This window comes from Bos javanicus, chromosome 12, assembly GCF_032452875.1.
Source record: "Bos javanicus breed banteng chromosome 12, ARS-OSU_banteng_1.0, whole genome shotgun sequence".
Classification (NCBI taxonomy): domain Eukaryota; kingdom Metazoa; phylum Chordata; class Mammalia; order Artiodactyla; family Bovidae; genus Bos; species Bos javanicus.
In genome coordinates this window covers 26,576,495-26,600,559 of record NC_083879.1, presented here as the reverse complement: position 1 = coordinate 26,600,559, position 24,065 = coordinate 26,576,495, and the positions used below count along the sequence as shown (strand labels likewise).

General features: G+C 38.9%; 1 long non-coding RNA gene across 18 annotated transcripts in view; it reads right to left on the bottom strand.

The window, feature by feature from the left end:
* Positions 1–23,155, bottom strand: part of LOC133258319 (uncharacterized) — a 594,951-nt gene extending 571,796 nt beyond the window's left edge. For 16 of the 18 annotated variants that reach the window (XR_009739933.1, XR_009739929.1, XR_009739931.1 and 13 more), the window contains exon 1: positions 4,820–4,933. This is a non-coding gene — a long non-coding RNA (uncharacterized LOC133258319). Of the gene's footprint in view, positions 1–4,819; positions 4,934–23,061 lie in introns of those variants that run through there. The other 2 variants (XR_009739930.1, XR_009739939.1) reach the window with 1 other exon arrangement.
* Positions 23,156–24,065: the final 910 nt, after the last annotated feature.

The following is a 24,065-nucleotide window of genomic DNA, read 5'->3' as shown; positions in this document are numbered from 1 at the left end:
GCAGAACAGGCCTTCAGGTAGATATTTTCAGATTTATGAGCCCAATATCTTGAATCTTCTCATATCCAGAAAAGCAGTAAAATCATGAAAGGAGATATCTGTTCCTCATGACTAGCAGTAACATTCTTGTGACTGGCCTCAACCTTCTGCCTAAATGTGTGCTTAACTACATGTACACATCCTTTACTAAAATCATGTCCATAGAGACCTCCCCCAATATCTCCTCTGAGCAGTTCCTCAGAGCTATTTGACAGGCTTTCTCCCATGCTTTTTACCTCAACTTGCCCCGAATAAAACTTTACTCACAACTCTTACATTGTGCATGTTTTGTTTTGTTTTTTTAATAGACATCATCTTCCTACAAATTGTCTCCCTTCCCTTTGAAGTCCCAAACCCCTATCTGCTTCTCTTTCTCTCAGATGGCATAGAAGCTTCAGTTGCCTGGCCTGCTTTAGACTCATATTCTTATGGAGCCTTCAAACACAAATAATTAAATTTTATTTTCTCCTGTTGATCTCTCTCATGCTCACTTAATTCTGACCAGCCAAATAACCTAGAAGGATAGAGAAAAGATTTTCCCTTCCCCACAGCGAGCACTTTTGAAATATAATGAATAGTAAAATAATGGGAAAGTGAAAGTGAAGTCGCTCAGTCACATCTGACTGTTTGTGACCCCAAGGACTGTAGCCTACCAGGCTCCTCAGTGCATGGAATTTTCCAGGCAAGAATACTGGAGTGGGTTGCCATAAAATAATGGGAGGAAAACACTAGAACAGTTTTTGGGAAACAGCCATGGTTTTCCCAAGACTCTGGAAAGGCTGTAGGGCTTATTAGGAAGTACAACCTACAAGTGAGTAAAAAGGTAATGGGGTGAATTAACAAAGGTAGCAAATTACCAAAGGAAGACAACAATTCTACGGTAATGCTCTCCAATTCACTCTTGAACTAAAACCCAGCCAGCAAGTGAAATAAAGTGAGCAGGAAGATCCCAGGAATTGACATTCAAATAAGCACTCCGGGCAACCCACACTGAATTCTGCCAGGGGAAGAATTTTGGGGGTGCTTATTTGCATGTTGGTTACCAGACAGTTCTTTCAGTTCATAGTCATTTTAAGACACTCATCGTCAGAGCCTGGGAACACACTGAAGTGTCTGAACAAAGGTGACCTGGCAATGAGTTCTCTTCTGTAACCCTTAGTAGTTTGTTGTTGTCTAGTTTCTAAGTCCTGTCTGACTCTTGCAACCCCAAGGACTGTAGCCCGCCAGGCTTCTCTGTCTATAGGATTTCCCAGACAGGAATACTGGAGTGGGTTGCCATTTGCTTCTCCAAGGGATCTTCCCAACCCAGGGATTGAACCCAAGCCTCTGGTGTCTCCTGCACTGGTAGGCAGATTCACTACCACTGAACCACCTGGGAAGTCCATAGGAGGTAATATGTCTACATGTTTATCATGGAAATGGAGCAGCGCCTATGACCACTGGACTACTGTATGTCCTGTTAAAGAAACGAGCTCTGACCACATTGACCCCGTTTCTGCCTTAATCTCTGTATTCTGATGCCGTGGAGCCTCTGAGTTCCCCTTCTCAGAAAGAGTAATATCTCAACTCTGCTGTTACTGCATCCGCTTTCTATTTATAAAGGTGCACTTTAAGAAAAGCAATGCTTCTTTCTTTAATCCACAGCAATATTTATTGCTTCAGGGGAATTCCAGTTTTGTCCTTTGGTAAGCTCACAGCTATCAATTTAAACAGGCAAAGCAAATGTATTTTCTCTCCTTCATGTGAAAAAGGCTGTGGTTAACAGGATTCTGTCGCTGCCAAGTATAATCATTTTAATTATTTTAAAATAACTAAACAAATAAAAGTAAACACTAGAAGATAATCTCAAAGTCAAGAGTCCACTCTAGACATTTCTGTCTCCAGGCATCTTTGCAATCAGCACAATTCAGCTTCCATCATCATTGTTTTTTAAGTGCCTACTAAGTACTAGTTGTGGTTAGAGTGCCCACCTCTGCCCTTTAGTCACCAGCACTCACCAGAATAAACACACAAACAGGTCTGTACAGTTACACTCAATAGTTTCTAAATCTCATAAGTCGATACAGTATTCTCTTTAAGGACAGAGTACCGGGAAGACTATAGGTTGCATGATGATGAAGAGAGATACAATCCAGGATGATATGCTTATAAGCAGGATGGAACAGCAACAAAGATAACATCTCTTTTCTTTGGGTAAGGGGATGCTTTATAATGATGGCCAGATTTTTGCAATGAATGCAAATGAATTAGGACAGTCCCCAGCTGTTTCTATCCCTTTGGTATGTATAAGGTGAGTTCTTCTGAAATGTGGTCTTGAGAGTAGAATAATTATTTTAGGTATGCTGGTATAATGGACTTCATCAGTCTCATACTCAAAGCTCATTTCAACATTGATCTATTATAATACCAACTATACTCAGGATCCTCTGAAATTAAATTCCAGTTACTTTTACTAGTGATACTCAAAAGACAACAATGGTGTGTCCTCTTGACCTTGTAATCAAGGACTGTGCAGAGAAAATACATAAAATTAGCTCAACAGATCATATGATGATTTTTTTTATGCATAGTATCTGCAAATAGCTCTTTGCTTCAGGAATCCCTAGCTGTGTGTATGTACTGCTTTTAATCCCACCTACTTCCTTTGAGTATGTTAGTTGTGCTTCACACAGGAGAAATGCAAACATTTTTTTAGCGTGCAAACAACAGTAAACCACCTCTTTTCTCAGTTTTATAGTTCGATGCAGATATTTAACATTTGTCTCATATTTCTTATTATCAAAGCACCTGCTATCATGTGAGAGAAATAGATTTTAGTTTTAGTCACTATATAGAGGAATAAATCAAGATAAAAAGAGAAAAAGAATACTGACTATACATAAGGTCTATGATGGGCTTCCCAGGTGGCTCAGTGACGAAGAATTTCCCTGCAGATGCAGGAGTCTTGGGTTCACTCCCTTAGTCAAGAAGATCCCCTAGAGAAGGAAATGGCAACCCACTCCAGTATTCTTGCCTGGAAAATCCCATTGACAGAGAAGCCCGGTGGGGCTACAGTCCATAGGGTCACAAAAGGCTTAGTGACTAAACAGCAACAAGGTCTATGACACAACCGAAATCTGAATTCAGAATTTCTAAGGTAGATTCTTCTCATAAATGCAGGTATAGCACACAGAATTTTTGACCAATGAAAGCCGCAGAATGAGGACCAACTACTTAGTGGAAAGTGTGTATCTTGTAAATTTTTTATCAGTGTCTTTTCCCAGAAATAATTTGCTTCTATATTCCTCATGAAATGGCCTGAATAGAATAACTAATAACATAATTACTTAAGACCTTTGAAATAGTTGAAGAGAATCTGATGAATGAATTAAAAACTCTGTCCTTTTTATGAGTATCATTACTATAATTTGATTATATATGGAGTTTTATTGAACATTATTAATCTTTCTTAAATGCTAAGACAGGAGATTTAGATATTTTTAAAAGTTATCTCTTAATGTTTGCCAAGCCACAAAAACTACTGAAATGTCAGGGTTTTAAAAATGTTGATGGTAATTAGAATGAGTATGTGTTTAGATCAAAAGAAACAAAATTTCTATAAAGCTAATATCTTTAAATACTTACTAAATATCAACATATTGAGCAATATTAAACCATTTCTTGGAGGTGGGTTGTTTATTGAGGAAAAAATCTAATCTAAGATACTAACCATTTAATTTTGGTATCAATTCAACTCCTTTTTTAAGGCAAAGTCCTGCCCAAAGTCACTGTAATTTAAAATTCTAGAAAGAAATCTATCTCGACTGAAAACTATACTGTTCCACACATCTTATTTTGTAGAAAATACATCTTAAATTTTACAGATTGATTGGAAAGCAACATGTTTATGAAATACCTGGAGATAAACGACTAGAACAAAAATATGGGTTTTACTATCATATATTGAATAAGTGGTGGGCTTTGACTGCCTTTTTTGTCTGATTCAAAATTTTACATATGTTTCAATTCAACTTTTATTGAAATAGTCATTTTCTCTGCTTCATTTCGGTTGCTTATCATTGCCAATATTTCTTGGGATGACAGAAATAGGACTTTATAGACAAATTTCAAAAGTACTGGAGAAATGAGATGGTTGTGGATCTCAGAGAAAGAATCAGAATTGAACAGCATGAAGGGATTGGGTTGGGAGAGAAACAAGGAAAACTGAACAAAGGGACATGTCTTAATCAGAGCACATTTAGAAACGTGAATTTACTAAAATTAGCCTGGAAAATCCCATGGACGGAGGAGCCTGGTGGGCTGCAGTCCATGGGGTCGCTAAGAGTCAGACACGACTGAGCGACTTCACTTTGACTTTTCCCTTTCATTCATTGGAGAAGGAAATAGCAACCCACTTCAGTATTCTTGCCTGGAGAATGCCAGGGACGGGGGAGCCTGGTGGGCTGCCGTCAGTGGGGTTGCACAGAGTCGGACACGACTGAAGTGACTTAGCAGCAGCAGCAGCAGCTTAAATAAAGAGAGGTCTCACAGGTTCCAGAGAATGAAATCTAAGTGCACACAGGGCTGGGAGTCAGAATGAAGATGAAGACCAAGATGGCTCTGCATCTCTCAAAGAAACGTGGCTTCCCTCCATTCTGCTTCTCTGCTCTGGTCTCTAGTTTTCTAGCTTTGTCTTCAAAGCTATTGATTATTCTTTCCTGAATCATTGGCAGGCAGGTAGTTCTGGTTCTCCATGGTACAGATTCTTACCCTGGTTCTACAAGACTAATTATTTTCATACCTGATGTTTCTTCCATTCTGATTGCTTCAGTTCCTGAGCCTCCACCTCTTGCAATCAGCTCTGGTCAGGGTGGATCTGATATCAAATGGTGATAAGGTTGCCCCATCTGAAACCTGTCTGAAGCAATATTTCTAAAATAAGTGTTAGGAAGGTATGAAATGGCCAGTGTCTGTATCCTATGGAATAGAAAAAATCCTGGGCATTTGTAGAGAAAGAGCCACTTGTTTATCAGGCTATATTGTTGTCTCGGAAGGCTGAATTTGAGACCAGGCAGTGAAGAGTGGAAATGATGGGATCAATGTTACAAAGTAACAAAGTAAATTCTGCATGAAATCAAAAGCAGGAGTCTTTGGAGAATGTCCATAGCAATATAGAATAGAACATTATTCATAAGCTTGTCTTTTACATAGTGTAGAAATGGAAAGGAATGTCAACAATTATGCCTTGAAAATTGTAAATCTTTAAATGCTCTGTTAAGAAATTACTATTTTTAACATTCCATAAACACAATAAATAATAGTATTTCTATTTATAAATGATTAAATGTGGGTCATAAAGAAGGCATTCATGATGAATATTCATAGATCCCAAACCAATCTGTTGTCAGGTATAAAAAAAGAACTTAAAGTCTGAATCCCTGATCTTTCCAGGTTACTATATTTAATATACTTATGAAAATGAGTCAATCTCTCATATATTTGATACAGAATTCCTTAAATGTAAAAAGAAATAAAACTCTTTCTAAATAACAAAATTAATAAGCCTTTAGAGTTTGGAACACCTTTACTTAGTATATGAAATAATCTATTTATCAAACCAAGAATACCTTTACTTCCCTGTTTTATGCAGCATTCATTCAGAGCTAAAACGTGTGAATAATTCTTCATCCCAATAGTTTCAGTAGTTTTCAATGTGCTGTAAGTAATAAGAAATTAATCTGGGATAGGTATGTTAATGGAAGATCTGACTGAAGGGGGCTTTTTCTAGAACCCTTTTCTCCAGATCTATGGCTTTAAAATTTCTTTGATGTTTTATGTATTGATCTAGTATATATGGATATAAATAAGTTTATATATATATATATATATACACATTTTGCATGTTACAAATATGCATGTACAATAGAATGTACAGTTGGCCCTCCATATCCACAGGTTCTGCACCTGCAGAGAACCAACTGTGAAGGGCTAGAGCATCTGCTTATTTTGGTATCCAAGAGATCCTGTGACCAATCCCCTGCGGATACCAAGGGACAAATGTGTATAAAATATGTATATACATATGAAATAAAAATGGGATTTTTTGGCTGCACAGTGTGGCATGCAAGTCTTAGTTCCCTGGCCTGGGATCGAACCCACACCCCCTGCATTATTAGCAAGGATTCCTAAACACTGGACAGCCAAGGAAGTCCCTGAAAAGGAAATTTTACAAAGTATTACTTATTCTGTCTATAGGCAATATTCTCTGCTATTTCCATTATTTTTCTTAATCTGTTTTCTCTTTTAAAAAACACTGGTCACAACCCACTAAATTGATTTCACAAGCCATTAATGAGTTTCAATCTAGTTTGAAAAACACTGCTCTAGACCAATTAAATATTGTACTTTATTTCAGGCTTCTTCAATTAATTTGATACACCTAGAGACGACTGTGTCATTTATGAAGTGATAGCCAAGACCAATATATTGGTCTGCTGCTGCTGCTGCTGCTGCTAAGTTGCGTCAGTCTTGTCCGACTCTGTGCGACCCCAGAGACGGCAGCCCACCCGTCCCTGGGGTTCTCCAGGCAAGAACACTGGAGTGGATTGCCATTTCCTTCTCCAATGCATGAAAGTGAAAAGTGAAAGTGAAGTCGCTCAGTCGTGCCGAACTCTTAGCGACCCCATGGACTGCAGCCCACCAGGCTCCTCCGTCCATGGGATTTTCCAGGCAAGAGTACTGGAGTGGGGTGCCATTGTTCTACCTAGTAATCCATGCAGCCTTTCTCTTTAAATTAGCATGGTGGTGGCACTGCACATTGCAAGGCATTTCCTTTATCTGGAGAAAATATCTATTTTTAAATGTAAGAAAGAATCCCCATGAAAAAAAAAATCTAAATCACACAATGCATCTAACAGAAAGTGATGAATGGGATTGGTTGTTAGCATAGTCCAGCTTACTTCCCTCAAGAAGTGTGAGTAGGACCTCGAATTCATCTTCATTAATACGTTATCACTTAGTGAGGTGTTCTAGAGATGCACTTGCTAGTTAGTAATTAATCAGAAAAGTCTCTAGTGATAATGGCAGAAGGCAGAACGAATGGGTAGATTTGCCCTGTATAGAGAAAGATTTCCAACAATGACACCATAGCCTTAAAGACCTAAGAACAAAGGCTTCTATGAAATCTGGATGAAATGATGGATTTGTAAAGACACACCCCTTCTCAGAAACAGGTTTAGTCTCATTACACCAATAATGCCCACTATTCCACATCACCTCCCCCTCTGGCTCATATATCCCTAAACTTTCCCTGTCACATAATATACTGGTTTATCCTTCAAAATGCTCATCCTGACTACAATTACTTATTCTAGCCTTATTTGCTTTATGTCTGCCCTTCCCTCCAGACTGGCTGAGTCAATATGGAATCCACAATGCCTGGCTGGGGTGGGTACCACATCAACAGAACTCAACAAATACTTAGTGAATAAATGAATGAACAGATGAAGGAAAGTAAGTGAATATTTTATAACGTTGATTATCACATTTTTCTGCCTTGAAATAAGGTAGAGACTAATAGTACAAGGGCACACTGTCTGTGCATTTAATAAAAAGCCCATTCCCTTCCTTTTATTCACCCAAGCCAAGAACTCTTCAGTTCTGTTCATCTTTTCTTCCTTGTATTTCATTCAGCTAATGTTTATTGAGTTCCTGTCGTGGGCCAGCAACTACAGTATCTCTCTAATCCATCTGTTCCTCTCCATTCCATGTGCCACAGTCTTACCATATCTCCCCTGCATTATTGCGGTAGTGTCTTAAATCTTCCCTGCATTCTGTCTCTAATAGTGACCTCTCCAAATCTATTCTATGCATGGCTGCCCAAGTCATCTTCCTGAAACATATGCTATTCCCTAGCTCAAAATCCTCAAATCCAAACTCCTAAGTCTAACATACAAAGCCCTACCTTTTTTTTCCTAGGTTTATATCCCTGACATCAATTCTATACTGATAGAACAAAATTTCTTTAATACTTTGCTGAATGCCCCATCCAGCATCATCACTCCATAACTTTGAACATTCTATTCTTTCATCAAAATAACTTTCCATTTTCTTCATCTGACATATTCATTCTTAAAGATCTAATGCTAAGTTTCCCATTAAACCTTCCTCAGTCCAACAACCCTTCACAGCCAATTACACTTCTAGCGCACTGTTCTTTTGTTGTTGTTGTTGTTGTTGTTCTCACTCTTTTAAAGCCCACAACATCTATTAAATTTTACTGTTATTTTATCACTAATTATCGGGGAAATGCAAATCAAAACCACAATGAGATATAACTCACATCTGTCAGAATCAGTTCAGTTCACTCAGTCGTGTCCGACTCTGCAACCCCATGGTCTGCAACATGACAGGCTTCCTTGTTCATTTCCAACTCCCAGAGTTTACTCAAACTCATGTCCACTGAGTCGAAGATGCCATCCAACCATCTCATCCTCTGTCATCCCCTTCTCCCGCCTTCAATCTTTCCCAGCATCAGGTCTTTACAAATGAGTCAGTTCTTCCCATCAGGTGGCCAAAGTATTGAAGCTTCAGCATCAGTCCTTTCAATGAATATTCAGGACTGATTTCCTTTAGGATGGACTGGTTAGATCTCCTTGCAGTCCAAGGGACTCTCAAGAGTCTTCTCCAACACCACAGTTCAAAAGCATCAATTCTTTGGCACTCAGCCTTCTTTATAGTCCAACTCTCACATCCATACATGACTACTGGAAAAACCATAGCTTTGACTAGACGGATCTTCGTTGGCGAAGTAATGTCTCTGCTTTTTAATATGCTGTCCAGGTTTGTCATAGCTTTTCTTCCAAGAAGCAAGTGTCTTTTAATTTCATGGCTGCAATCAGCATCTATAGTGATTTTGGAGCCCTAAAAAATAAAGTCTGTCACAGTTTCCATCATTTCCCCATCTATTTGCCATTAAGTGATGGGAGCAGATGCCATGATCTTCGTTTTTGGAATGTTGAGTTTTAAGCAACTTTTTCACTCTCCTCTTTCACTTTCATCAAGAGGCTCTTTAGTTCCTCTTCACTTTCTGCCATAAGTGTGGTATCATCTGCATATCTGAGGTTATTGATATTTCTCCCAGCAATCTTGATTCCAGCTTGTGCTTCACCCATCTTGGCATTTCACGTGATGTAATCTGTATACAAGTTAAATAAGCAAGGTGACAATATATAGCCCTGACGTACTCCTTTCCCAATTTGGAACTAGTCTGTTTTTCCACGTTCATTTCTAACTATTGCTTTTTGATCTGCATACAGATTTCTCAAGAAGCAGGTCAGGTGGTCTGGTATTCCCATCTCTTGAAGAATTTTCCAGTTTGTTGGGATCAACACAGTCAAAGGCTTTGGCCTAGTCAATGAAGCAGAAGTAGATGTTCTTCTGGAATTCTCTTGCTTTTTCTCTGATCCAACAGATATTGGCAATTTGATCTCTGGTTCCTCTGCCTTTTCTAAATCCAGCTTGAACATCTAGAAGTTCTCGGTTCATATACTGTTGAAGCCTGGCTTGGAGAATTTTGAGCATTACTTTGCTAGTGTGTGAAATGAGTGCAATTGTATGGTAGTTTGAACATTCAAATTCAGCAGTGGCCACAGGACTGGAAAAGGTCAGTTTTCATTCCAATCCCAAAGAAAGACAGTGCCAAAGAATGTTAAAACCTGTCAGAATGGCTATTACCAAGAGAACACTAACAAATGTTGGTGAGGATGTGGAGAAAAGGAACTCTTGTACACTGGTTTTGGGTATGTAAAATGGTTGTAACTACTGTGTAAGACAGTATGGAAGTTTCTCAAAAAATTAAAAATAGAACTACCATATGATCCAGCAACATATACACACATAATGGACTACTACTCAATCATAAATAGGGGTAAAATTTTGCCATTTGCAGCAATATGGATGGACTCTAAGGGCAGTATGTAAGTGAAATAAGTCAGACAAAAGATAAATACTGTACGATATCACTTATATATGGAATCTAAAATTACAACAAACTTGTGAGTATAACAAAAATGAAGCAGACTCATAGATGTAGACAATGAACAAGTGGTTACCAGTAGGTAGAGTTAATGTAGGGATGAGGGAAGTGAGGATAAGCTGTTGGGTATAATATAGGCTTAAGGAGGTGTTGTACTACATTGAGAATGTGGCCAATATTTTGTAATAACAAATGGAAAGCAACTTTTAAGATGTATTTTAAAACATTTTTAAAAAGTAAAATAATAAATACATTTTTGCTGTTATTTACATACCTATTTTTGCCTCATCCACAAGACTTTAGAGTGCTTCAGGAGGAATATTAGTGAGTATGAAGATTTGGGCATAAATCCACTTTTTTACATTTAGTACCTATCACAGATGTTGTCCATCAGATTCCATAGTTGCTCAACACTGTATCCAATTAAGCTGGTTATGCAAAAAAGAAGCTATTATAAGGTGTAAGGCAGATAAAATGCTAAAAAGGGGATTAGAGTAGGCGATGAGTGAACAACTTTGCAGTTCCTCTCCCATAAATGTCTAATAAATGATAAGGAGGAATGAACAGATAGAAGGAAAAAATAAAAGGGCTATAATGGTGGCAAGTGTAAAGAATCCACCTGCCATTGCAGGAGATGCAGGAGAGGCAGGTTTGATCCCTGGGTTGGGAAGATCCCTTGGAGTAGGAAATGGCTACCCACTCCAGTATTCTTGCCTGGAGAATTCCATGGACAGAGGAGCCTGGCGGGCTACAGTCCCTGGGGTCACAAAGACTTGGACACAACAGAGCAGCTGAGCATGCAGGCACAAAATTATTATCTGAACTCCTCCACATTGCTCTGTTTAAGCAATTCAAATTTAGCTTTTAGTTAACAAAATATAAGATTATTTCTTCAAAAATATTATTTACTTTCTTCTTTTCAGGTGGTTGTTTTGTTCTGTTTTTAGTACATCATGATTTCTAAATTTTTCTACTATTACATATGTTTCTTCTAGTTTAGCTTGTGATTTGGAATATACTGCATTCTTTTTCATTTGTATAGGAACATGCACCCTGTGATTATAACAACACATACTGACTCTGACTAACAACAATAACGATAAAAATCTCTTTCAGATGTGAAACCGTAATTCCAAATTATTTCTATCAGAAAAAATTGAACATAGTTTTGATTTCTCTCTGAATTTGAAATCTTTATAGCACATTGATGACAGCAATTAAGCTATCTATTTTAGGCATATTAAGTGTAGAACACTTTTGTAAAAACTCACAAGTCTAAACAAATTCTTTTTTTTAAACCTGTATTTAAGTTTTTGTTTTCCAAAGATCAAGCCCCAAATAAGCAATCTTGTAGTGAATTTCCAATGCATGGCTTTTATATACCCAGATTGAGTTTCTAAAGATAAAAGTATGCTTAGTGATAGAACTTACTGTATCCCAATTCAGTCATTGACTCACTGCATAATCCAAGTCTTTCCTGTTGGCTCAGATGGTAAAGACTCTGCCTGCGTTGTGGGAGACCTGGGTTTGATCCCTGGCTCAGGAAGATCTTATGGAGAAGGAAATGGCAATCCACTCCTGTATTCTTTCCTAGAGTATTCCATGGACAGAGGACCCTAGTCGGCTATAGTCCATGAGGTCACATATAGTCGGACGCGACTGAGCGACTAACACTATGTCCTATGTAAGACATAGTACTGTTTAAGTACAGCAAGGGAACTACAGGAAGTGTTAGAGGTTAGGAGGATAAAACTCTGGTAGATGAGAGCTGGGTGAATTTTTTTTTATTACAGCAATAATAATGTGAAATCATTTCTAAACAGTTCTTTGTAATTTGTAAAAAAAAGTGCTTCTCTTATTAAACAATGTTAACATTTCTGGGAAACAATCAGGTATTTCCATTTTGAAGATGTGGGAACCGAACTGAATAAGTAAAACACAATTTGTATGTTGAGCACATACTACACGCCAGGTGCTGTGTTAGGAATGATGGTCAGCACAGCATAGTTACAGTACCTGTAGACAGTGCAGAGGCAGTATAGTGAATGTAATAAATATCATGATAGGAAAGTACAGAGTAGAATAGAGTGGTGTAGGGCAGGGTAGAAGCATTAAAGTAGAAAAGATGCACAAAATCAGCTCTTAGCCCAGACTTCCAGTGAAAGTGAGAATAACCTCGAAACCAGTGGTTCTCATCCAGTGGCAGTTTTATTTGCATCCCCACCTGTGGGACATTTCCTAACGTATCAAGATATATTTGATCATCTCAGTCTTTTGAAAGGTGGGAAGTACTACTGGTTTCTAGTGGCTAGAAGGCTACCTGCAGTCCTGTGAAAAAGATTATTCAATCCAAAATGTCAATAGAGCTGTAGCTAAGAAACCTCGACCAAGGCTGAGCTGATATACAACTAGGAGTTGACAGGTGGAGGTAGAAGGGGAGGAAATGCCAGGAGTGGAGAAACGACAGAGAACATGTTCCAAGGGCGAGAAACACTTGTGTGAAGGACCTCCACACTGACTTGTTCACCATAAAAAAAAAAAAAAAAAAAAAAAACTGTCATAAAATACTTATAATGTAAAAGTTCCCAAACCACTTTTAAGTGTACAGTTCAGTGACATTAAGCACTTTCACAATGTTGTGCAATGATCACTACCATTCATCTCCAGAACCTTTCATCATCGAAGTTATAATTCTGCATACAGTAAACAACAACTCCCCATTATCCCGTCCCACAGCTCTGGCAACCACATTCCACTCTTTGTTTTTATGGATTTGACTGCTCTAAGGTATCTCATATAAGTGGAATCAGACGGTAGTTGTTCTTTTGTGTCTGGCTTACTTCACTTAGTACACTGTCCTCAAGTTACATCCAGGTAGCATGTGTCAGATTTTCCTTCCTTTTTAGGACTGAATAATATTTATGAATAGATCACATTTTGTTTATCCACTCATCCGTTTAGGAATACATGAGTTGCTTTCATTTTTTAGGTACTGGAAATAATGCTGCTATGAATATATGTGTACAAGTATCGGTTTGAATCCCCACATTCAATTTTCCTTTGGGTATATACCTAGAAGTAATTCACTAATTGTTTTTATGTACCAATTAATTGTTTTAGGACATAGCATATGGTAAAAAAATAATACCAATGACCTCTCTTATCACGAAACTTAAATTCTAGTGAAGGAAAACAAACACATAAACGAGGTCATTTCAAAGAGTCTTATCCAGAAAAGAAAAGGAGATGATGTGGAGTCGAACATGATTGGAACTTAGCATGTTAGAACCTACAAAGGGAGTGGTAAGAAGCAAAGGTGGTAGAAACGTTACAATGCAGGTAAGGATTCTCTATTTCATTTTATGTGGAATGAAAAGTTCAGAGAAGTTAAATGAATTGCCCAAAGTCTTATAGCTAATAAATTCTACATGCCTAACCTTAATATACAGACTTCCTACGAAGCTGCAGAATTAGATGAGGGTACATGTTTATCAAACACCCTCTGGAGGAGGAAATGGCAACCCACTCCAGTATTCCTACCTGGAAAATTCCATGGACAGAAGAGTCTGACAGGCACAGTCCATGGGGTTGCAAAGAGTCGGATACGACTGAGCAAACTAACACTTATCAAACACAGCAACCTGCACCCTGCCAACCAGACATCTGATCTTCTCCATCTGCTTTCATGACTTTCTCCAGAATCAAGGCCATGAATGGTCAGAGGACATTTTAATGTTCTACTTACCCACATTCATCCTGTATCCAGCTTTGCTGCTGGTATTCCTCTTTGCTTTTCTAAAGAAATATTCTACACAAGTATAAGATAAAATAGAACTGATTCTAAAAAGAAATGCCATACTTTCCTACAGCCTAGCTTTGAAGTAAACAACTGTTATTCAGTTCAAAAAAATCTGCATATGACCTGAGTAAGTAATATTTGACAAAATAAAGAAGCATTCTGTTGAACAATAAGAACACTGTTTCTTCTAACCCTTGCTTTCATTCAAGGTCATGTGCAGATTACATAAATATTACATGAAACCTGTTTTGCAAGGAATCACTGTCTATGTTGATTTATAGAGACAAAAGTCCATTGGCAGAGTCTACCTTTTCAAATATCACAAGCTTTTATTTTCTAACAAGAGGAAAAAGCGACTCTCATTGGGTAAATGGAGCTGTTCTTTCATGTAGGATTAACACTTTAACACAGTTTATGTGTACAGTTAAAATTCATCACAAGTTTTCTTGTGTCAGGTGACAAGATGTGTTGCAATTCGGTTTTTAATCCAGATCTCATTGGTTGGAATTTATGACACAAAGTTTGTATCAGGAAAAGAGAGAGCATATTTTCTTTTTCATTCTCATTTAATCTTTTGCTGTAATGTGAGCTATTATGAAATTAAATAGTGAGTAGATACTTTTAGCCTTAAAAGTGTTTTACAAAAAGAGGCCAATTTTGCTGAATATACTGCTCTGTCAACAAACAGCTGCTGAACAACTATTATGTATAAAACACTTTAATAGGTGCTATTACAATTGTTATATGTCATTTTGAAGAAAAACACTTTCCTACATATAGCAGCTGATTGGCCTGGTTAAGTAAAAACCAAATACCCTGTGTGAAAAGATTTAACATGCTTTAGAGAAGTTTTACTTTATTACTTTAAAATCCCATAATTACTGCCAGGAGACCTCTTATTTTTATCATTTACAATTGACCTCAGATAAAGTACTTTGTAAATACATTACTTAATATAATACAACAAGAAGTAATAAGGTTTTTCATTGCCTTGCTTTTCACATAATCTCCTTCTACCTCTCTGATAAACTCCTTAGCTCCTGTTTGCTTATTCAATATTCAGCACGTTTTTATTGTGTCAGGCACTGTGCTTGACATTGAGGATACAAAAGTGAAGAAAGAAAATGGTTGTTCTTTTGTGAAGTTGACAGTCTGTTTGGGGAGACAAGTAAATAACATGGCAGGTCAAGTAGAGGTTACCACTGGGACACGTGGTAGGAGCATCACAACCAACACAGGGTGGAGAGATTGAAAAGTGGAAATGGCAGGGAAAACACCCCAGAGGAAGAGACATTCATCTCACCCATAAAGAATTCTCCACAGTCTCATCACTGCCAGAGAAAGAATGGCTTTTAATGTAGGTTTCAGTTTTATGTGACTCCTTAAATCATTCCACTAGGTACCCATTATCCCCAACTGATTCATTCTTGAATTGGTCTTGCTTCCTTAATTCTATTACTTGATGAGTCTGAGGGGGCCCTAGGAATTGTGCCTCCCAAGCTGTAACGTTATTAATTTTCTGTTGCCTTTGTTTTAGGAGTGAATTTCATTTTCCAGTGAAACTGAAGCACTCTCCTGAACTCCAAATGGTTTATTTAGTACCTGAATCTGCTTCCTGAAAAAGTGAAAGTTGCTCAGTCCTGTCCGACTTTTGTTACCCCATGGACTATACAGCCCATGGAATTCTCCAGGCCAAAATACTGGAGTGGCTACCTTTCCCTTTTCTAGGGGATCTCCCAACCCAGGGATCACACCTAGGTCTCTTGCATTGCAGGCGGATTCTTTACCAGCTGAGCCACAAGGGAAGCCCAAGAATACTGCAGTGGGTAGCCTATCCCTTCTCCAGCAGATCCTCCTGACCCAGGAACCGAACCGGGATCTCCTGCCTTGTGGGAGGATATTTTTACCAACTGAGCTATCAGGGAAGCCTCTTCATAGCTCTTGCCAGGTTCTCCCACACTCATTCCCACTCTCCTCAAATATCAAAGTGCCTATTTCTGGGTTACTTCCAATATAGGATGGGTCCATTCTCCAATTCAGACAGAAGTCATAAAAACTGCATCTAGTTTCACATCTCAAATTGGACCCCAGAAAACAAACACCATTTCATGAGGAAGGCAGCCAGCCATACCCCCATGAACACTGTGATCCAGAGGCACTGCAAGCTGTCCCCTCAATTGGGTTGAGGATGTGTATCAGTAAGTGTTGTTTAGTTGCAAGCGACACAAATCATTTCTGCATCTTTAATGAAAGAAAAGAGAAAACACATTGGAAAGAAGCTGAGTAGCTCACAGAGCAAAAGGAAATTCTAAAGAACCAAAGTTCAGAAAGGCCAGAAACCAGAGCTGTACTGGGCATCTGACGCAGCAGGAATGAAAGGACAACCTCTTCAGGTGGGAATCATTGGAGTGAATTTACTCTGAACACATTCTGCAAGGCTTCAAGCCCAGAGAAAAGGCATCAGGTTGGCTAAGCTTGGGACATGTGCCCACCCATTGACCAGAGGAAGACAGCCATCACTATTAACTAAATGCAATAGAAGAGGGGGTTTGATTTAGGTCATACCTGAATGGTCTAGTGGTTTTCCCTACATTCTTCAGTTTAAGTCTGAATTTGGATATAAGGAGTTCATGATCTGAGCCAGAGTGCTTAGATCTGATAGACAGAGTGCCTGAAGAACTATGGATGGAGGTTTGTGACATTGTACAGGAGACAGGGACCTAATTAAACTTAAAAGTTTCCGCACAACAAAGGAAACTATAAGCAAGGTGAAAAGACAGCCTTCAGAATGGGAGAAAATAATAGCAAATGAAGCAACTGACAAACAACTAATCTCAAAAATATACAAGCAACTCCTACAGCTCAATTCAAGAAAAATAAATGACCCAATCAAAAAATGGGCCAAAGAACTAAATAGACATTTCTCCAAAGAAGACATACAGATGGCTAACAAACACATGAAAAGATGCTCAACATCACTCATTATCAGAGAAATGCAAATCAAAACCACTATGAGGTACCATTTCACGCCAGTCAGAATGGCTGCGATCCAAAAGTCTACAAGCAATAAATGCTGGAGAGGGTGTGGAGAAAAGGGAACCCTCTTACACTGTTGGTGGGAATGCAAACTAGTACAGCCACTATGGAGAACAGTGTGGAGATTCCTTAAAAAACTGGAAATAGAACTGCCTTATGATCCAGCAATCCCACTGCTGGGCATACACACTGAGGAAACCAGAAGGGAAAGAGACACGTGTACCCCAGTGTTCATCGCAGCACTGTTTATAATAGCCAGGACATGGAAGCAACCTAGATGCCCATCAGCAGATGAATGGATAAGAAAGCTGTGGTACATATACACAATGGAGTATTACTCAGCCATTAAAAAGAATACATTTAAATCAGTTCTAATGAGGTGCACGAACTGGAGCCTATTATACAGAGTGAAGTAAGCCCGAAAGAAAAACACCAATACAGTATACTAACGCATATATATGGAATTTAGAAAGATGGTAACAATAACCCTGTATACGAGACAGCAAAAGAGACACTGATGTATAGAACAGTCTTTTGGACTCTGTGGGAGAGGGAGAGGGTGGGATGATTTGGGAGAATGGCATTGAAATATGTATAATATCATATATGAAACGAGTCGCCAGTCCAGGTTCGATGCACGATTGTGGATGCTTGGGGCTGGTGTACTGGGATGACCCAGAGGGATGGTATGGGGAGGGAGGAGGGAGGAGGGTTCAGGATGGGGAACACATGTATACCTGTGGCGGATTCATTTCGATATTTGGCAAAACTAATATTGTAAAGTTTAAAAATAAAATTTAAAAAAAAAAAAAAAAGGAGACAGTTTTCAAGAACATCCCCAAGAAAAAGAAATAAAAAAAGGCAAAATGGTTGTCTGAGGAGGTCTTACAGCTAGCTGAGAAAAGAAGAGAAGCTAAGGGCAAAGGAGAAAAGGAAAAACATACGCATCTGAATGCAGAGTTCCAAAGAATAGAAAGGAGAGATAAGAAAGCCTTCCTCGGTGATTAATGCAAAGAAATAGAGGAAAACAATAGAATGGGAAAGACTAGAGATCTCTTCAAGAAATTGGAGATACCAAGGGAACATTTCATGCAAAGATGGGCACAATAAAGGATAGAAATGGTATGGACCCAACAGAAGCAGAGTATATTAAGAAGAGGTGGCAAGAACACACTGAAAAACTACACAAAAAAGATCTTCATGACCCAGATAACCTTGATGGTGTGATCACTCACCTAGAGCCAGACATCTTGGAATGAGAAGTCAAGTGGGCCTTAGGAAGCATCACTATGAACAAAGCTAGTGGAGGTGAAGGAACTCCAGTTGAACTATATCAAATCCTAAAAGATGATGCTGTTAAAGTGCTGCACTCAATATACCAGCAAATTTTGAATACTCAGTAGAGGCCACAGGACTGGGAAAGGTCAGTTTTCATTTCAATCCCAAAGAAAGGCAGTGCAAAGAATGTTCAAATTACCACAAAATGGCACCCATCTCACACACTAGCAAAGTAATGCTCAAAATTCTCCAAGCCAGGCTTCAACAGTACATAAACCATGAACTTCCAGATGTTCAAGCTGGATTCAGAAAATGCAGAGGAACCAGAGATCAAATTGCCAACATCCATTGGATCATTGAAAAGGCAAGAGTTCCAGAAAAACAGTTATCTACTTCTGCTTTATTGACTACACAAAGCCTTTGACTGTGTGGATCACAATAAACTATGGAAAATTCTTAAAGAGATGTGAATACTGGACCACATGACCTTCCTCCTGAGAAATATGTATGCAGGTCAAGAAGAAACAGTTAGAACTTGACATGGAACAACAGACTGGCTTATTTAACTTACATGCAGAGTGCATCATGCGAAATGCCCAGCTGGATGAAGCACAAGCTGGGAGAAATATCAATAACCTCAGATACGCAGATGACACCACACTTATGGCAGAAAGCGAAGAGGAACTAAAGAGCCTCTTGATGAAAGTGAAAGAGGAGAGTGAAAAAGTTGCTTCAAATTCAACATTCCAAAAACTAACATCATGGCATCTGGTCCCATCACTTCGTGGCAAACGGATGGGGGAACAGTGGCAACAGTGACAGACTTTATTTTGGGGGGCTCCAAAATCACTGCAGATGGTGACTGCAGTCATGAAATTAAAAGATGTTTTATAAACTGTGGAAAATTCTGAAAGAGATGGGAATACCAGACCACCTGACCTGCCTCCTGAGAAATCTGTATGCAGGTCAGGAAGCAACAGTTAGAACTGGACATGGAACAACAGACTGGTTCCAAATAGGAAAAGGAGTACATCAAGGCTGTATATTGTCACCTTGCTTATTTAACTTATATGCAGAGTACATCATGAGAAATGCTGGACTGGAAGAAACACAAGCTGCAATCAAGATTGCTGGGAGAAATATCAATCATCTCAGATATGCAGATGACGCCACCCTTATGGCAGAAAGTGAAGAGCAACTAAAAAGCCTCTTGATGAAAATGAAAGAGGAGAGTTAAAAAGTTGGCTTAAAGTTCAACATTCAGAAAACGAAGATCATGGCATTTGGTCCGATCACTTCATGGCAAATAGATGGGGAAACAGTGGAAACAGTGTCAGACTTTATTTTTGGGGCTCCAAAATCACTACAGATGGTGACTGCAGCCATGAAATTAAAAGATGCTTACTCCTTGGAAGAAAAGTTATGACCAATCTAGATAGCATATTCAAAAGCAGAGACATTACTTTGCCAACAAAGGTCCGTCTAGTCAAGGCTATGGGTTTTCCTGTGGTCATGTATGGATGTGAGAGTTGGACTGTGAAGGCGGCTGAGCGCCGAAGAATTGATGCTTTGAACTGTGGTGTTGGAGAAGACTCTTGAGAGTCCCTTGGACTGCAAGGAGATCCAACCATGACTTTTCAAGGTTGCTTTAAAAGATAAGAACACACAGAATTCTTTTTTTTTTTTTTTCATATAACAAAAGGATTTGTTACTGCCTTTTAACTTAATAAGTCATGCCCTATATTTACACCAACTCTCAATAGTTAATTGACATGTTAACTAATCCCTGGAGAAGGCAATGGCACCCCACTCCAGTACTCTTGCCTGGAAAATCCCGTGGATGGAGGAGCCTGGTGGGCTACAGTCCATGGGGTTGCAAAGAGTTGGATACGAATGAGCATCTTCACTTTCACTTTTCACTTTCATGCATTGAAGAAGGAAATGGCAACTCACTCCAGTGTTCTTGCCTGGAGAATCCCAGAGTCGGGGGAGCCTGGTGGTCTGCCGTCAGTGGGGTCGCACAAAGTCGGACATGACTGAAGCGACTTAGCAGCAGCAGCAGCAGCAGCAACTAATCCCTCTTTTCATTGCTGGGTCGCAAAGAGTCAGACACGATTGAGTGACTGAACTGAACTGAACAGAAGAGGAGTGATTCTTCAAAGCACAGTTGTGATGTTGTTACCACCAGGAGGGAGAATAGACACTAAGCTGTAAAAAATAAAAATTTCCACTATAGGAATCATCTTGTTGCTGGGTGAATTCTCAGAGCACCAGTCTTGTGGGTTCCTAATCTATACACTTGTCTCCACTGTATGAAGTTTTGGCATTCCTTCTAACCTATTCCACATGGGTTCCAAAGCTTTCAACATACGAGCATCAGGAGTCTTCGAAGATATAAACCTCAAATAAAACTTAAAAATTAACAATGGAAACAAAACCATCTTTTTCCAGAAAAGTCATTTTTTTAGTATTAATCATGTAAATAACAATAAAAGCACACTAACAAATCCTTTTGTTTTATGAAAAAAAAGAGAATTCTGTGTGTTCTTATCTTTTAGAGCAACCTTGAAAAGTCATGCCCTATATTTATACCAACTCTCAATAGTTAATTGACATGTTAACTAATCCCTCTTTTCATTGAGCTAAGGATTTTTTTGAGCTATTTTCCTACTTGCACTTTTGAGATTTCTCCATAAACTGTCATGTGGAAACACTTTAAATTACACTGTTTCACTTGCACTCTCCCCATTAACCACCATGCTAGCATAGACATCTTGTGGTGTCAGCTCATTCTGTCTTCCTATCTTTTTTTTTTACAAAAAGGCATAAAATATTAAGAGCTCATTTCTCATCTTCATAATCTTTGAGCACCTAAATGCTGGTCTTGATGACAATCTTTGGAGCAGATTTTTTCAAGACTTGATATGGAAGGCCTGATACATATCACTATGACAAAGTTCAATGTGAATGATTCTGAAGAAGATGATGGTAATAGCAATACTAACAGATGATATGTATGAGCCTTTAGTGTTCACAGGCTCTGCCTTGAGTACTTCACATGTATTATGCTTCCACATTGGTGGGAATGAGCTGGGAGAGAGAGAGAAGCACAGGAGAGAAAACAGATTACTGCTGGAGCCAAGTTCCTGCATAGATGGAGAAGGGAGGGAATAGAGGATCCAGAGCTCAAGTGGAGAAGCTTCCTCAAAAAAGAACAGGAGTGTCCATCCATTATAACTAAGAGACTGGTTGATTTGGCTTTAGAAAGATGATATGTCTTACGATACCTTCTAGTTTCTCAGAGAAATAAGAGGAAAATGGTAGAAGAGAGAAAGGTGGGTAGTTACTGGAGGTATTAGGGAAATGGCAGGCAACAGAGCTGCTACATTAACATTAGCAGAAATAAAAGACTGTGACAATCTGGAGAAGAGGGGAAAAACTGTAAATTCTAGGTGGAACAGCAGAAGATACTCCTGAGGTCGTGCTTAACTTTTAGAAGATGATTCTGAGTTCTCACAAAACAGGCTGGAGTAGGGCAAAGAGAAACAATCTTCTGTGAATAGTACAGCCCTCACTTCTACACCCACCGCAATAGATGGACCTTGAAAGAAAAGGATTCCAAAAAATAAAAATAAAAAAAAAAGAAAAAAGAAAAGGATTCCATGTGTTTTTTCTTCAATCCCACTAAATCCAATAGTTAAAGAGGCAACACCATACACTTCTTTTTTTTTTTTTTTTCATACACTTCTTAAGATAAGGTGCATCTATCTTGTTCACTGCTCTATCTCCAGTGGTAGGCAAAACGCCTGAAATGGAAGAGGAGCTTGATAAATATTTTATCAATGAATTGATGACTACATAGATGGATGGATGAATAAGGAATTTATGACATTTTATTGATCACAGGCTTGTCGTGGCGAAGCGGCTTGCTTAACTCAATGAAGCTATGAGCCATGCCGTGCAGGGCCACCCAAGACAGAGGGGTCATAGTGAAGAGTTCTGACAAAACATGGTCCACTGGAGGAGGGAATGGCAAAACACTCAGGGATTCTTGCTGCAAGAACCCCATGAACAGTATGAAAAGGCAAAAAGACATGACACCAGAAGATGAGACTCCCAGGTTGGAAAGTATCCTATATGCTACTGGGGAAGAGCAGAGGGCAATCACTAATAGCTATGAAATGCTGAGATAGCATCACCAACTCAATGTATATGAATCTGAGCAAACTCTGGGAGATACTGAAGGACAGGGGAGCCTGGAGGGCTGAAGTGCATGGGGTTGCAAAGAGTTGGACACAACTTGGTGACTGAACAACAACAACTATAAATATAGTCCACATTCATAGCTTCCCTACATAAAATTCTATTGCATGTGTATAGCAGTGTCATGCTTGGGTTTTTCCCAAGCTGCTACTCAGAAACCAAAGGAAGTCCTAGTAGGATTTTTTTTTTAACTAGGACTAAAAATGAAATAAATATTATATATTATCTGTAGATATTTATAACCACCTAATATTCCCCAATGTACTAGAATAAGTGTCCCTCTTTATCACTTGCTGGTTTAATAGGAGAAATATTTTAGTACTAGCTCTCCCATGACTCAGAAGTCTGCTGGAGTTGTCACTCCATGTATATTCTGCTCTCTCAAAGAAGTTATTCCAGTTGAAGTGGGAATTCCAGTTACATAACTACTCATAATGTTCTCTGCTTACCTGATTCAACATCTTTAACTTGGAGGTCTCTTTTGTACCATGAGAGTACCTAAAGTTCCCCTTGGATTGGTCAAAAGAGTCCAGAATTCCCTTCTAATATGCCAAAAATTCTATCTATACAACCAGAGGCCACAGAGGTTGCTACAAGATTTCAAATAGGTGTTCTCTTTTAACACCCTTACCTCCCCTTTCCATATAATCTTTGCAACGGCAGAAACTCATCCTCCGAGTACGAGCCTGTGTCTTATTTGATACCGTCAGCACTTAGCATGGAATCTGTTGAAGGAATAAACACATGATTGACTAATGAATGAATACTGAATTATTCTGAGTGACCTACCCTAGTCACTGGAATTCAATCTGTCCTCCACGCTGCAGGAGAGGCAGCAACACTGAATGCTTATCTCAATGCCTGTTCTACCTTCACAATTTAGAGTTAAACATCTTTCCCTTAAGAATTAGCAAAGTAGTACAGTTGTCCTCTTAGTCCTATTTACTCTCACTAAGCAGAAAAATCAAATCCCTCAGGGAATCTCAGAGTCTAGCATTGACTGCTTTCAACTAACAGAGAGTAAATACACTCACTGCTTCTTTCAAACTCTACTACCTCTAAAAGCCTACTTTCAATTTTCTTGGAGCTATTCCTTACCAATAACTTTATGGCATCTCCTATACACAATTCTTTCCAGCATTTTCTTCTATAGATTACATTAAGTTTGAAATGCTTTTAACTGAATTCCTGGGGATGTGCACAAGTACAAAACTTGGCAATTGTGTCTAGCACTGCTACTGCTGCTGCAAAATTGCTTCACTCGTGTCCGACTCTGTGCGACCCCAGAGATGGCAGCCCACCAGGCTCCTCCGTCCCTGGGATTCTCCAGGCAAGAACAGTGGAGTGGGTTCCCATTTCCTTCTCCAATGCATGAAAGGGAAAAGTGAAAGTGAAAGTGAAGTCGTGTCCGACTCTTCACAACCCCATGGACTGCAGCCTACCAGGCTCCTCTGCCCATGGGATTTTCCAGGCAAGAGTACTAGAGTGGGGTGCCATTGCCTTCTCCAGTGTCTAGCACTACTCCTTTGTAATAGTTTCAGATATTCTTCACTTTTGCTAATATTAAAATTAAAAATAAGTATTATCCAGCCCCAAATTATAAAATCATTAAAATGATCTTTTTGCTGTTTAGTT